The sequence below is a fragment of the Homarus americanus genome, unplaced genomic scaffold, assembly GCF_018991925.1.
Source record: "Homarus americanus isolate GMGI-L3 unplaced genomic scaffold, GMGI_Hamer_2.0 scaffold40565, whole genome shotgun sequence".
In the NCBI taxonomy this organism is placed as follows: domain Eukaryota; kingdom Metazoa; phylum Arthropoda; class Malacostraca; order Decapoda; family Nephropidae; genus Homarus; species Homarus americanus.
In genome coordinates, this window is record NW_024735503.1 from 5097880 (window position 1) to 5110963 (window position 13084).

At 41.1% G+C, this 13084-nt stretch overlaps 1 protein-coding gene and 1 long non-coding RNA gene across 4 annotated transcripts in view; both read left to right on the forward strand.

The window, feature by feature from the left end:
* The first annotated feature begins 2052 nt into the window (after window positions 1-2052).
* Window positions 2053-5707, forward strand: LOC121871241. The gene is made up of 2 exons (XR_006089854.1): window positions 2053-2180; window positions 3476-5707. It is a non-coding gene; the product is annotated as an uncharacterized LOC121871241 (long non-coding RNA).
* A 6399-nt stretch (window positions 5708-12106) lies between these two features.
* Window positions 12107-13084, forward strand: part of LOC121871237 (little elongation complex subunit 2-like) — a 47822-nt gene continuing 46844 nt past the window's right edge. For all 3 annotated transcript variants that reach the window (XR_006089850.1, XM_042373448.1, XM_042373446.1), the window contains exon 1: window positions 12107-12179. The gene's annotated coding sequence lies outside the window, so the exon portion shown is untranslated. The remainder of the gene's footprint in view (window positions 12180-13084) is intronic.

The window sequence follows — 13084 nt, forward strand, 5'->3', positions numbered from 1 at the left end:
TGTCGTTCTCATTCCTCCTATGTGCAGCATCGAGAGCTAGGTTACGGTGACAAGCGGCCATGGGATCAAAAATCCTGATGTCGAAGAAAGTCGCTTTCCAGAATCCTCGAGCACTGACGTCCACACGGGCTTCGTTAGATGTGTTTGAAGTCCTGTGTTGGAAGATCTCGCCATCCAATGGAAGGAGGGTCGGTTCTACCATGTCCCGGCAGATTTCCTTCAACATATTTGCTGTGATACCTCCATGCCTCATGCATATGAAGCCCCCCTTCTTGCATGGCGTGATCGCCATCATAGGAAGAGCCACACACGCATTGGGAGGGCAAACCATCTACTGGCCAACCGTACCTTAGGTGTAAACGGAAACCATTTGATCGGTAAAGTTAACCGTTCGACTACTACTACTACTACTACTACTATTACTACTACTACACACACCATAGGTTTCGTCTTTATTTAGAACATCTTCAAAATCCTGATGTACCTGTGTGATTTTAGAAGTTTAACCTCTGTGGATACTATATATATATATATATATATATATATATATATATATATATATATATATATATATATATATATATATATATATATATATATACTGCTATCGATGTTAGATTTGTCTTTCAACCTTTACAAGATAATGTCCCAGAATGAGAACAGCATCAAAAAAGATAATAATTGAGTTCTTAAACCTTGTACCGTTTACAAAAAATTTGCTACTGAGTTGTGAAACAGCTGAGGTAAGTATGAGGGTGTGGCGCCTCTCTTCTACGCTAAACTGCGCCACTGCTATGTTCTATCACCCGCAAATAAGACTAACACAATTTGATTATCCTCATATATGTATATAAGGGTTAGGCAATAACATCATGATTATGTCCTCATTGCTAGACTATATTCCATTAGCTGTAGTTCATCGCCGGATGGCAATACAACATATAATAAACGGAGACTGATACAAAGACATGATCCGGTCATTAATTATCTAAATGGAAATTCACAGGCGTAAGGTAAAGGCCAAGTTACATGAAGCAACTCTCGGGTATGTGTTAATAGAACTCCGGAGGAGGGGAAGGGAGGGAGGGGTAGAGTTAGTCCTTCCGTTTACGTGATGAAAGTAACGTTACAAATACTGTATGTGTTGGTGCTTGTGAGTGCTTGCAAGCCTTTCGTTCCTACAAAAATGTGCAGTCGTGTCTGCGTGTGCGTAAATATGTAAGCCCGTGCATGTAGATTAATATTGTCTTTTTCTCTTCTATTTATAATTTCTTTTTACTCTTATTTTTTCGCCCCTCAGGCCCCGCTGTGAGTCGATGACCTGCTCCCGGGTGGGCTATTCCCCAGACAAAAAATGTAAATCAGTTAGTATACGTGTACGTGTTAGAAGCCATACTTAGTCAAATACGATAATTTATCTTTCGATATTATGCGAGATTTCCACTAGTGTTAGTGATAAACGAACACGAGTAAAAATGTACGATTCTTGTTATCGGACTTTAACTAATTCTCATTATTCTGAGAAAAAGTAATTCAGATGACCTTATGAATAGACATTTACACCCATTTCGTATGATAGATCCCAGGAAATGACTCGCCATCATCTACATCATGATGCAGTCATAATTAGTGGTCGCCGCATTTAAAAGTGCACATTAGGACATAATATAATCAACATGTCATTGCTTATTCCATTCTGCGTAATGGCTATCCCGGAAGCCAAAAACATTATATTACATGGGATACTGGTCGCTGGGAAAATACTACTCAAACGCGAGTAAGGTTGGTTGCATAGGTTAAGATTTGGTCACTTGAAATACTGTAGGAACAAAGTAGCGTCCTAATAACTGCCACCATGGAGATCACACACTGCGACGTGTTTTTGTCACTGGCTGAAGGCAGCACCATAAAGTCAGGGGATCATAATCTGCCATCCGGATTCTTGTCCCATTGTCAACAAAACGAGGAGTCGCCACACGCGATATTAATAAGTGACCGCCTTACCGCAACACTTACTGAGAAAACGTTCCGGGGCTCAAGGTTCTCTGATGTGGGAACTTGGAGTATATAACAAGGATGCCGACGCCCAGCGAGGCAGACGGTGTTGGGTGTTGAGTGTGTTAGCAGCTCACCCTTAACAATCCTGAACCAACTCACGTGCAACAACCGAGAGTGTAAAGGTGATGGAAAGCTCTCTTCTCTCTGTAGTCTTGTGGATGTCATATGAAAGCTTACTGTGATGGTTCATACGTGCAAAGTGAACCGTAACTCGAAGGTGTTTCTACAAAAGGAACTTCCTGGTGATTTTCTCATTTAATTAACTGAGAGTTTCTCATAAGTGTAACTTTATTTTTTTTCGGTGTAGACAAGTAGAATTTATTATCCAAAATGAATCAACAGATCAGTTCACCAAAAGCTGAATGAGCAATTTATACAAAAAAAAAAACTACTTCACAATATGATTTACGGAGAGTCACTCTACAGCGGGGAATTTTTAAGCGTTTCGGTAAAAAGAGAATGGTGTGTTGTACCCTGAACCCAAGAGTGTTGTAACCTGACCTACACAAATTTCATATCACCCGTGTGTCGTGAGCGAGCCCGAGAGAAAGTGTTACAACCTATCCAGACGAGTCTTTGGTTCTGACCATTTAAGTGTTTTCAACTGACTAGCCTATACAAGAAATACTGATTGCACTGAGATGTAACAATACAGAAGTGCGTTAAGGACTGATCATGAGAAAAGTGATCCAATTACATGAAAGAGTATTATGAACTGACCACGCGAGTTATATGAGCTGACTAAATGAGAGTAATTATGAACTGACCAAACGAGTGTTGTAAACTGATAAGAGTCAGGTGGGCGTAGACACCACCAACAGTGATGCAAGAGTCAGTTCAATGTGTGTTCGTCACAAAGAACGCTCGGAATACTGCAACAGACGCGAGAAGGTTGCCTCTGTATAACCCCCCCAAAAAAAAAACATCAATATACTAACATTATGGCTAGTATACTCTCGGATATTATAGCCTTTAAACAGTATACTTAATTAAATCAGGGTTGGCCAGTTTAAGCCAAACAAAAACTATCTTTTAATCTCTGCCCTTTTCATTGGTTTTAATCAGTTTTTGTTGATTTGTATTATTTCCAGAAGGTATGGGTATTTCCAGCGATAGTATGCTCATGTATTATGCTTTACACCTCTGGAATATTGATTTCCCGAGTATGGTGTAAGAGTTTAAGTTATAAGCAGCTCCTAGAGCCCGACTCGGTGAAATAAAAGTGAACATATTCGGTTATTAATTTTACGCTGCCACTCATTAGCCAACAGCAATTTTGCCTCCAGAATACGGAGTGGATATGTTGTTACTATTCTTGTTGGTGGAATAGTCAATTTCATTGAATTTCATCATTATTACCGAAGGTTTCTTTCATTCCTCATAACAATGACGTTTTGATGTTTGTTTTTTGTTCCAGAGAATATCAAGTAAACACATCAGCCCAAGATGAACTTCCTCCGTGTCTGTGTGGTGATCCTGGTGGTGCTGGTCCTGGCCACAGCCGCTCAGGCAGCGACCTTCTCTCGTCGTCGTAGTGGTGGTCGTTCAAGGTCCAAGACCCGCATTCCCTATGATCCCTACGCCTTTGCTACGCCCGACTTAGTGAAAATCTACGGTGTATTCCCCGTCTTCTTGGATGGAGTCCACTGAGACTACTACTACAGTACATGTATCTATCAGCTGTGATCATCAGAAGTGTTACTAGTGGAGGCTCCAAAGAGGCATTACGGCAACTGCTAAGTCGTCCTTGGTCGTCACAACATGGCATTTGTCTCGGGCATTAGGGTTCCACGTACCTCGTTATCTTGATGAGTGTCAGTGGATGCCGGATGGCATCATATACCTTGTTATTTTGATGAGTGTCAGTGAGTGCCAGATGGCACCATATACCTTGTTATCTTGATGAGTGTCAGTGAGTGCCAGATGGCACCATATACCTTGTTATCTTGATGAGTGTCAGTGAGTGCCAGATGGCACCATATACCTTGTTATCTTGATGAGTGTCAGTGAGTGCCAGATGGCACCATATACCTTGTTATCTTGATGAGTGTCAGTGAGTGCCAGATGGCACCATATACCTTGTTATCTTGATGAGTGTCAGTGAGTGCCAGATGGCACCATATACCTTGTTATCTTGATGAGTGTCAGTGAGTGCCAGATGGCACCATATACCTTGTTATCTTGATGAGTGTCAGTGAGTGCCAGATGGCACCATATACCTTGTTATCTTGATGAGTGTCAGTGAGTGCCAGATGGCACCATATACCTTGTTATCTTGATGAGTGTCAGTGAGTGCCAGATGGCACCATATACCTTGTTATCTTGATGAGTGTCAGTGAGTGCCAGATGGCACCATATACCTTGTTATCTTGATGAGTGTCAGTGAGTGCCAGATGGCACCATATACCTTGTTATCTTGATGAGTGTCAGTGAGTGCCAGATGGCACCATATACCTTGTTATCTTGATGAGTGTCAGTGAGTGCCAGATGGCACCATATACCTTGTTATCTTGATGAGTGTCAGTGAGTGCCAGATGGCACCATATACCTTGTTATCTTGATGAGTGTCAGTGAGTGTCAGATGGCGCCATATACCTCGTCATGCTTAGGCCAAGTTAGGTTAAGTCAGGCCGAAAGTGTTACAGAGTCGACAGAAAAAATACCGACTGGTGACGAATGTATTTAATTTAATCTAGTCAAGAATCGGGGGAGAATGACATTAACATAAATGGTGTCCTGTAAGCAGCAACTGGCAAAAATAGACAACATACAGAAACAAGCACACAGCAGTCATGAGCTATACCTGTACCGTTCACACTTTTTGTCGTTTCCTGAAGTTCATTTACTTACATTTTCATTTCACCGTGCTCGGTTTTACTCGTGTTATCAGTAATTGATTAAACTGGCGTACCAGGCAAAAGTTGGCATATCCACAATGAACCAAACTTTAAAAATTTATGTTTACGAAAATTTGTTATTGGGTCTTGTTATATTAAGTACTAATTTAGGATTATATTTAGTCTCACTGAACTGTGGTAAGAAATGCTCCTGCTTACAGAGGATCAACACAACAATAAACCTTTCTAATCTTTCACCTTATGAAAGTACGAAGATGTCAATATGATAAAAATAAAATAAAATAAAATCCAGAAATGTTCACAAAACAGCAGACGACACTAAACCGAGGGTAATGTCATAGTACCTTGACTGATGGGGTGAACAATGTAGCCTAATGAGTCTTTCTTAAAGTGTTTATGAATTTGGGGCATTGCAAGTTGCTATAGACACAATGTAAAACTACGAGGTGAATTCTGTAATCTTGGAATGATGATGTTGAATTGGTGAGAGTGGAGAGGTGGAGGAGCCTTGCGTCTTCCAGCTGGCCACCCATAATAACATTCTCCACCAAGCAGACTTGATATTTTTGGTGACCATTATACAGTAGTCACTAAATGTCTTATTCTTGGTTCATTTGTATATGAAACTGTCTTTACAACAGTCATATATGAGGACAAATTAATGCACATCCCTGTATGTAAATACATTCTAATTTATAATTCTAAAGTTATGTATCTACCTACAAACCTTACGTATCCATTGTAGGCAATAATATAATTGTATATGTTGCAATAAAACACATTATAATGCATTTTAGTTTATCAGCCCCGTTTGTTACTTTTTCAGCATTTCAACAATGCCCTTTTACTGTATTACATCCTGAAAGTATATATATGTATATATATATATATATATATATATATATATATATATATATATATATATATATATATATATATATATATATATATATATATATATACATACATACATACAATACTACACTGCATATTTCAAACTGTGGCAATAACCATTAATTTCACAAGAAGTGTTCAAACGAAATATAACATGATGCAGTACAAATGTAACTTGGGATATTTCGTACAGCTCAAGAAAAGTGAGGCAGTGCGAATGCGTCCCACCTATTAAACCATGTTTAGACTTTACCATATTATAGACATAATTATGTTAAGCAAGGACTTCTAATGGATTCCAGCAAGATATAAAGATACCTTGGATTCCCGTGCATGAACATCAGTCAAGGGACGTCTTGCATCTTCACAAAATTTAACATCTTCATCGTCATTATCTACAATTACCTTCAATGATGTCTTGGGAAAAAAAAAGTTGTTAACAGATGAAACTTGATTAAGTTTGTAAAAAATTTGAGTCCCAGCCACACTAGTACTGTACAGTACTGTACACTCTTACTAGGCTACTTTGTGTCCCTGTCTGTCTTGTGCTCTCCCTCCCATACTAACTCCTCCATAGTGCGCTCCTTCACGTATTGCTGTGATAAGATCGGGAATTTTACAGATTATCTCCGGTTTTGCTATATAGTGAGGAGCACAACTCTCCAGAGGTGTACCTAGACCCGAGGGCTTCATGATGATTCTCCTGAGCGAAAGGGTTTAATTATTTACATGCTTATTTTTCTTGTCATTTACAATCTGGAAGGGTATACTAATAATACAGTGTGTGCATGTGTGTGTGTGTTAAATATTTCACGAAAAATTGAAAAGGTGTACGTTTACGTGTTGCAAAATCAAGTTTGAGTTCGCTTTTTTATCTACTTTAGTTAGCACTATGAAAGTCTATCCTAACCGAATGACCCACAGAGATATTGACGCCCTCGCCTTCGGCCAGCTTGCGCCATGGGCTGCCTACTACACCTTTCATGGTAAGCTGACTCTCAACTTCTCTTTAGTCCGTGTGACATTTTAAAATTTAAGCCACTGAAAAACATCAAAAAAACACTAAATCATGTCAGCCTCATTACCATTAGATTATAAAGCCCCACGTGCACGCAGTCATGATGTAGAAATGTTTGTCATAAAAACTAGGTCGCGCTCACATAATTACCAAAAAAATCCTGGCTGCTCTTGCGTGAGTTTTCCAACAGTTTCGGCGACAAGAAGAACTTCGATGATGAAACTTCCTTCTTTGTGACCTACAGACTATTCAGTGTTTCTTCCCTCGTTAATTAACACGTAGTAAGAGAACTACACAAAAAGATACTGTGGTCTAGCGTCCTGACATTATCTGCACCTCCAGCAGTAAAACATCCGGCACAGGTGTGGCTCATACCCAGCCTTATATGGTCACATTACCTCCCTAACAGTGTAAACATGTTATCAGCGGCAGCCCGCATTTGGTGTAGTTACTAATTTCATGTGGCACTATCCCAGCCCTCTACCTCAGTTCGGTCTACCGGACTCTACCCACCACTGCCTCTTAGGGACAGTGCGGATACATATCACAAAATTAAGCCATGCCTAACAAAGCTAAACATTAACTAATTTAACCGAACCTAACTTTACCTAAACACTCAAAGAATAGGTTAGGCAGGGATGGTTTGTGTCGCCTGTAAGGTATGATCAGGGATTCTATACCGTAGGAGGATGGCTCACTTAATGTTAAATTTTTCATCCTTCTGCAAAGGTGGAGTCGCCAAGCGGTGCCGCCGTGCATGAAACACGTTAAACCCATTGCGTACATGGTACTGTGCGACATATTATCAAGTTATATTCTACCTCTTAGCCGTTTGGTGTTTCACGAAACGACACAAAATTGTCAAGACAAAGGTAAGGTTACGTTAAGTAAAATTAGATTAGATTAGGTAAAGATAAGTTAGGTAGGTAAAGTTAGGTTAGGTAAAGTTAGGTTAAGTAAAGTTAGGTTAGGTAAAGATAGGTTAAGTAAAGTTAGCTTAGGTAAAGATAGGTTAAGTAAAGTTAGGTTAGATTAGGTAAAGATAAGTTAGGTAGGTAAAGTTAAGTTAGGTAAAGATAGGTTAGGTCAGGTTTGGTTCGTATGTTGGGTTCTTTTACCACACAATTTGGGTTAGGTTGGTAAGGCTTTCATGAATTTACCAAAGAAATTAAGGTGAAATCCATTCAAAACACATCGAAATATTTGTATATGAAAAACATAATTTCGCCGACAAACTAGTGGGCGGTCCTAAAACGAATAATGACCCCCACACGTAAAACTTCCAACCTTATATTTTCGGCAATAAAACAGTATCCTGCTAATTTTATATTTCCTATTGATACTTTAAGTTTTACTTTTATCCTCTTCACCACTGATCGGCTCGTCAGCCGCTTGGGCGATCGGTTACGTCTCTGTTATGCACTATTGGCAAGTACTGGGCATGCACCGGTTCCTGAACCTGCTCCAGTGTTGGTCAAGTCTGGTCTTGAAGGAGCTCACACTCGGTGACGTCACAACACTCTCTGGCAGATTAATCCAAGAGTTCACAACTCTCACTCCGAAAAAGTTACCTCTCAACAGTTTTCTGGGTTTGCGGTTTCTTCAACCTTGAGCTGTGACCCCTTGTGGAGCAAGCGTCCGCCAGCTCCAGGTAAGGGCACTCGACTGATTAGTGTCCTTTGAGTTGCTTGTACACTTCAATTAGATCTCCCTTTGCCCGTCTGTAGTATAAGCTATGCCGTTCTAATCTCTCAGGGTAGCTGAGGTGCCGCAGTGCAGGCACCAGTCTGGTGGCCTTCCTTTGGACATTTTCAATCAACTGACAGTCCCTAGCATATCTCGGGGACCAGACGTGGTGACAGTACTCCAGACGGGGAAGCACTTCATTCTTGAAGATCGTTACGAGAGACGGACCCGTCTAGATATCTGAACGACCTTCTTATAAGACCTAAAAATTTAGTTGCCTGAGTTACCTTCTCGCAATGGCCAGAGAACTTCAGCTCATTGTCAACGTACACACCATGGTCCTTTTCACATTCAGTCTCATTTAATGCAGTTTCTTCGTCCCGTTGAGACGTATGATACGCCTCCTTACCGTTGGTATGTCCCAGGTGCAGCCTCTTACACTTCGTGACATTGAATCTAACCAGCCATTTCTTCGACCACTCTTGAAGCTAAAAGAGATCCTTCTGCAGCTCTTCGCAGTCTGCTTGGTCTTAATTTCCCAAAATAACTTGGCGTCATCAGCAAACCTTTGTATGGAGGAATGTACAGCTTCGGGCATGTCATTTATGAAGCAAACAAACAGCGAGCCCAATACACTGCCCTGTGTTACCCCGCTTGTGACGGGTACACACGATTTCGTGCCATTGCCATTAATCACCACACACTGCTTGCGGTCATGGAGATTGTCTCTGATCCACGCTAGGACATTTCCCCGAATTCCGTACCCTTCCAGTTTAATTTTCAGCCTTTCATGGGATACAGTGTCGAAAGCCTTGGCAAAATCTAGGTAAATATTGTCGATATTACCACCTTGTTCCAGAATTTGGGTCCAAATCTCCAGTACCTTGAGTAATTGTGTTAAGCAGGAGCGCCGGGGCATAAAGCCGTGTTGATAATCATTTACAAGGTTGTTTCGTAGTAGATGTTCCATCGCGGCATCTCTGATAATGCTCTCAAGTATTTTACATACTATGCTGGTTAGGCTCATTGGTCTATAGTTGTTCGTGGAGTGACGATCGCCCTTCTTGAAGATAAGACTCACATAAGCCATTTACCAATCACTGGGGACCTTTTGTTCATCCAGGCATTTACTGAACAGGATCTTCAGGGGCTCGGCAAGCTCGTTGCACAACTCTCTTAGCACTCTGGGATGCACCATGTCAGAGCCGGGACTCTTATGAACCTTTAGCGTTGACAGTTTATTTCTTATAACCTCTACTGTGAACACAATGTGGGTCAGTGCTGTGTCGTACTGTCTGTCCTCAAACACAGGAAGATTGTTCGCATCTTCTCTTGTGAACACCGAGGAATTTTTTTTTTCAATGCCTGAACTTTGTCCTGGTCAGGATCTGTGTAACTGCCATCTTCAAGCCTCAGGTCTGATACTCCTACTCGCGTTTTTAATTAGGACTTTGCATAGTGATAAAACGCCTTCGGGTTTGACTTAACCTCGCTTGCAACCAGCCTCTAGAACTCCTTTTCAGCCCTTCTACACTCTGACTTTGCTTGGTTCCTGGCTCTTGCATATGTCCTCCTGTCCTACTCAACATTTGACCTAACCCACGCCTTGAATTTCTGTTTTTTCTTCTTAACTTTGTCGACCGCTACATGGTTCATGTGTAGCGGTCTCCTTGTATTCCTAGAGGCACTGGGTTTGGTCTTGGGTATATATTTCTGGATCAAATGGTTCACTTTACTAGCTATGATATTTAGCGTAGTGTCAGCGTTCTTAGGCCTTAGTGAGTCAGGCCAGTGGATGCCCCTCATCTCCTCCCTCATCCTGTCGTAATTTGCCTTGTAATATTTGCACTTTGGACTGGTTTTGTCGTGAACTGAATAAAAGTTAATCTGAAGGACTACATTACATGGTGGCTGGTGTCACCTGGGGCTAGGTGTTCCAGTTTGACCACCATTCGCTCCTCGTTTATTATGATGAGGTCCAGTGGCTTGGGTGTTTGCTCCCCTCTGTAATGCGCCGGGTCTTTCACATGTTGGAACAGAAAATTATCTATCAGAGTTTCTACAAAAAGAGTAGCGGGATTACCGAAGTCATTTGGCGTGAACTCGTTTTTCCAGTCGATGTCGCCGTAATTAAAGTCCCAAATGATAAGGAGGTGGCTCGGGTTGAGCCTCGCTGCGTAATCTATTAAGGCTCTTAAGTTCCTTTGGTTTGGTAAGCTACAGTTTGGGTATCTGTAGATACACCCAATAATAAGTGCGTCCCCTCCTTTTAATTAATTTTACACCACTTGGACTCTTCTAAAACATCCTCTCCCTGTACCCTCACCTGGCTGGCTCTAAAGTCTTGCCTAGCGTAGATAACCACACCCCTCTTGCAAGTTTCTTAAGAACGGTTCGTAAATAAGCCATATCCGCCAATACTGAACTCACATTCCTCCGGGTTGATTCTCCTATTCTTGTACAACAGATCTACAACTCCTACTATATCGGGTTGGTGTACCTTCAGTCGTGTTTCAAATTCCTCTCTCTTATCAAGGAAGGTGTCAGTATTAGTGAACATGACATTCAAGCCGGAATTTGTTCTCGGTAACGTCTCTGCTCTTGGTAGTAACTCCGGTCCCCGTCCATTCTCAGCAGCTGCAGCATTTGCTAAATACACTGTATTTTGCAGGGTGTGGTTAGAAATGTCATTGTTTATACGGCGCTCGCCTCTTCCTGGGTGGGAGGTAGAGCTGGTTACTCTGATGTTAAATAGCAATTCTGAAGAGTCGAACTTTATCAACAAATAAAGAACTCATAAGAACTAATGAACAGCCAACAGTCACCATTGAAAAGTAGCTTTACGATTCACCTCTCTGGAATCTTCTGAAATCGGAAGAAAAATAGGTTTTTGTTCCTTTTTGAGTTACTGAAGCAGTTTTTAACTGTACAGTAACTGCGTCCCATTGCAGATGGTAAAAAAGTGCGTAAGAAAAAAAATAGAATTCACCGAAATGTGCGTCTTCCTCCCTTTAATCCTTGCCTCCCAATTATTTTGTTTACTTAGCAACCGCCAACACATTCGGGGGTGAGTGTTCGCCCATTGGGGTGAGCACTCTCACACTGTATACAATCCTTGATATGGTTCAGCACCGCAGGGTCATATACAAAATTCAGCGGATTGGGTCTTACCTGAGTCTAACGACCCGTTAAAGGCAGTGCGAAAAAACTGGGGATGCAGCCTTCGATACATTAAGAGGCACCCAACAGCCTTCATTTCACCATCGGTAATGTTTAGTTCCCCCATTCACACGTGGAAGTGGGTGTGACCCAGAGGCAGCAAACACAAAAGTTGAGGCTGACGACGACAGCATGTCTCACATTCTTTAGGCGATACAAAAATAAAGTTATGACAACATGTATAACATGACAATTTCAAGTCCCCCCCCCCCTCCCTGTCTCCGTTATTCATCTCATATATTTCCAATACATGTGTGCCGCTTTCTAGTTGAACTATGTACAGTCCGCTAAACTGAACATCGAAAGATACGTGAGATAGGAGAAACTTGACTCAACACTTAGCTGGCGACATGTAGCAATAGTAGAAGCAAGATAAATACACAACGCTAGAGCGGTTTGGGGCGTCACACTCCCTCCCACGGGTCGTCTGGGTGGCACTTCAGCTGGTATGTTACAGCCAGTTATCGTCTTTGTTGTTATAAGTTATTGTACTATACAGAAGTCATCGCAATATTCAGTGCCATCGTAGTACACAATTAACTTATCGTAATAAGAGCCACTGTATTAATCAAATCAGGTATTGTAACGCTGAGTTATTAGATAAGTTATCAAAACAAAACTATCATCATATATTTGTAATCAAATTTTGGAGCCATCGTACAAGTTATATCAAGAGCAACTCAACAGTTACGTAAGCCGTTAATAGTCACTGTATTCTCAGATATCATTGAAAAGACGTGGCTAGCTGGTTATGAAACTACTTTGAGAAAATTAAATGGCATATAATTATACAATGGGACTCTTATGCTTATGGCCTTAACGTGTTATTAATTTACTCCTATTTTTTCACAGACATACGGATTTATCTTATTTTATAATCGTATATCATTATGATCTGAAGGAACACACTTACGAGTCTACAGTATACTGTATATATAATCTTATTTTTATTTTATTTTTTTTTTACGGAGAATAGCCCACCAGGGCACAGGTCATCGACCCACAACGGGGCCTATGGGGCGAAAAAATACGAGGAAAAAGAAACTAAAATTAGAAAAGAAAAAGATTATATTAATCTACACCACGAAGATGCCGGAAAATCAGCTTTTTAAAGTGAGACAGATTGTATGAGTATGGAAACAGAAGAAGGCAGAGCATTCCACAGTTTGGCTGTGTGAGGAAAGAAGGATGTACTACAACGGGCTATTCTAGTGTGACCGACAGCCACAGAGAAACGGTGGGCACCGCGGGCAAGACAAGTGTTACGAGCACACGGCCTTGCCGGCGGTACACAGGATGCCAAATCCACCGAACATTGTCCGTTAAAGTACCTGTAAAAGAGAGAGAGAGT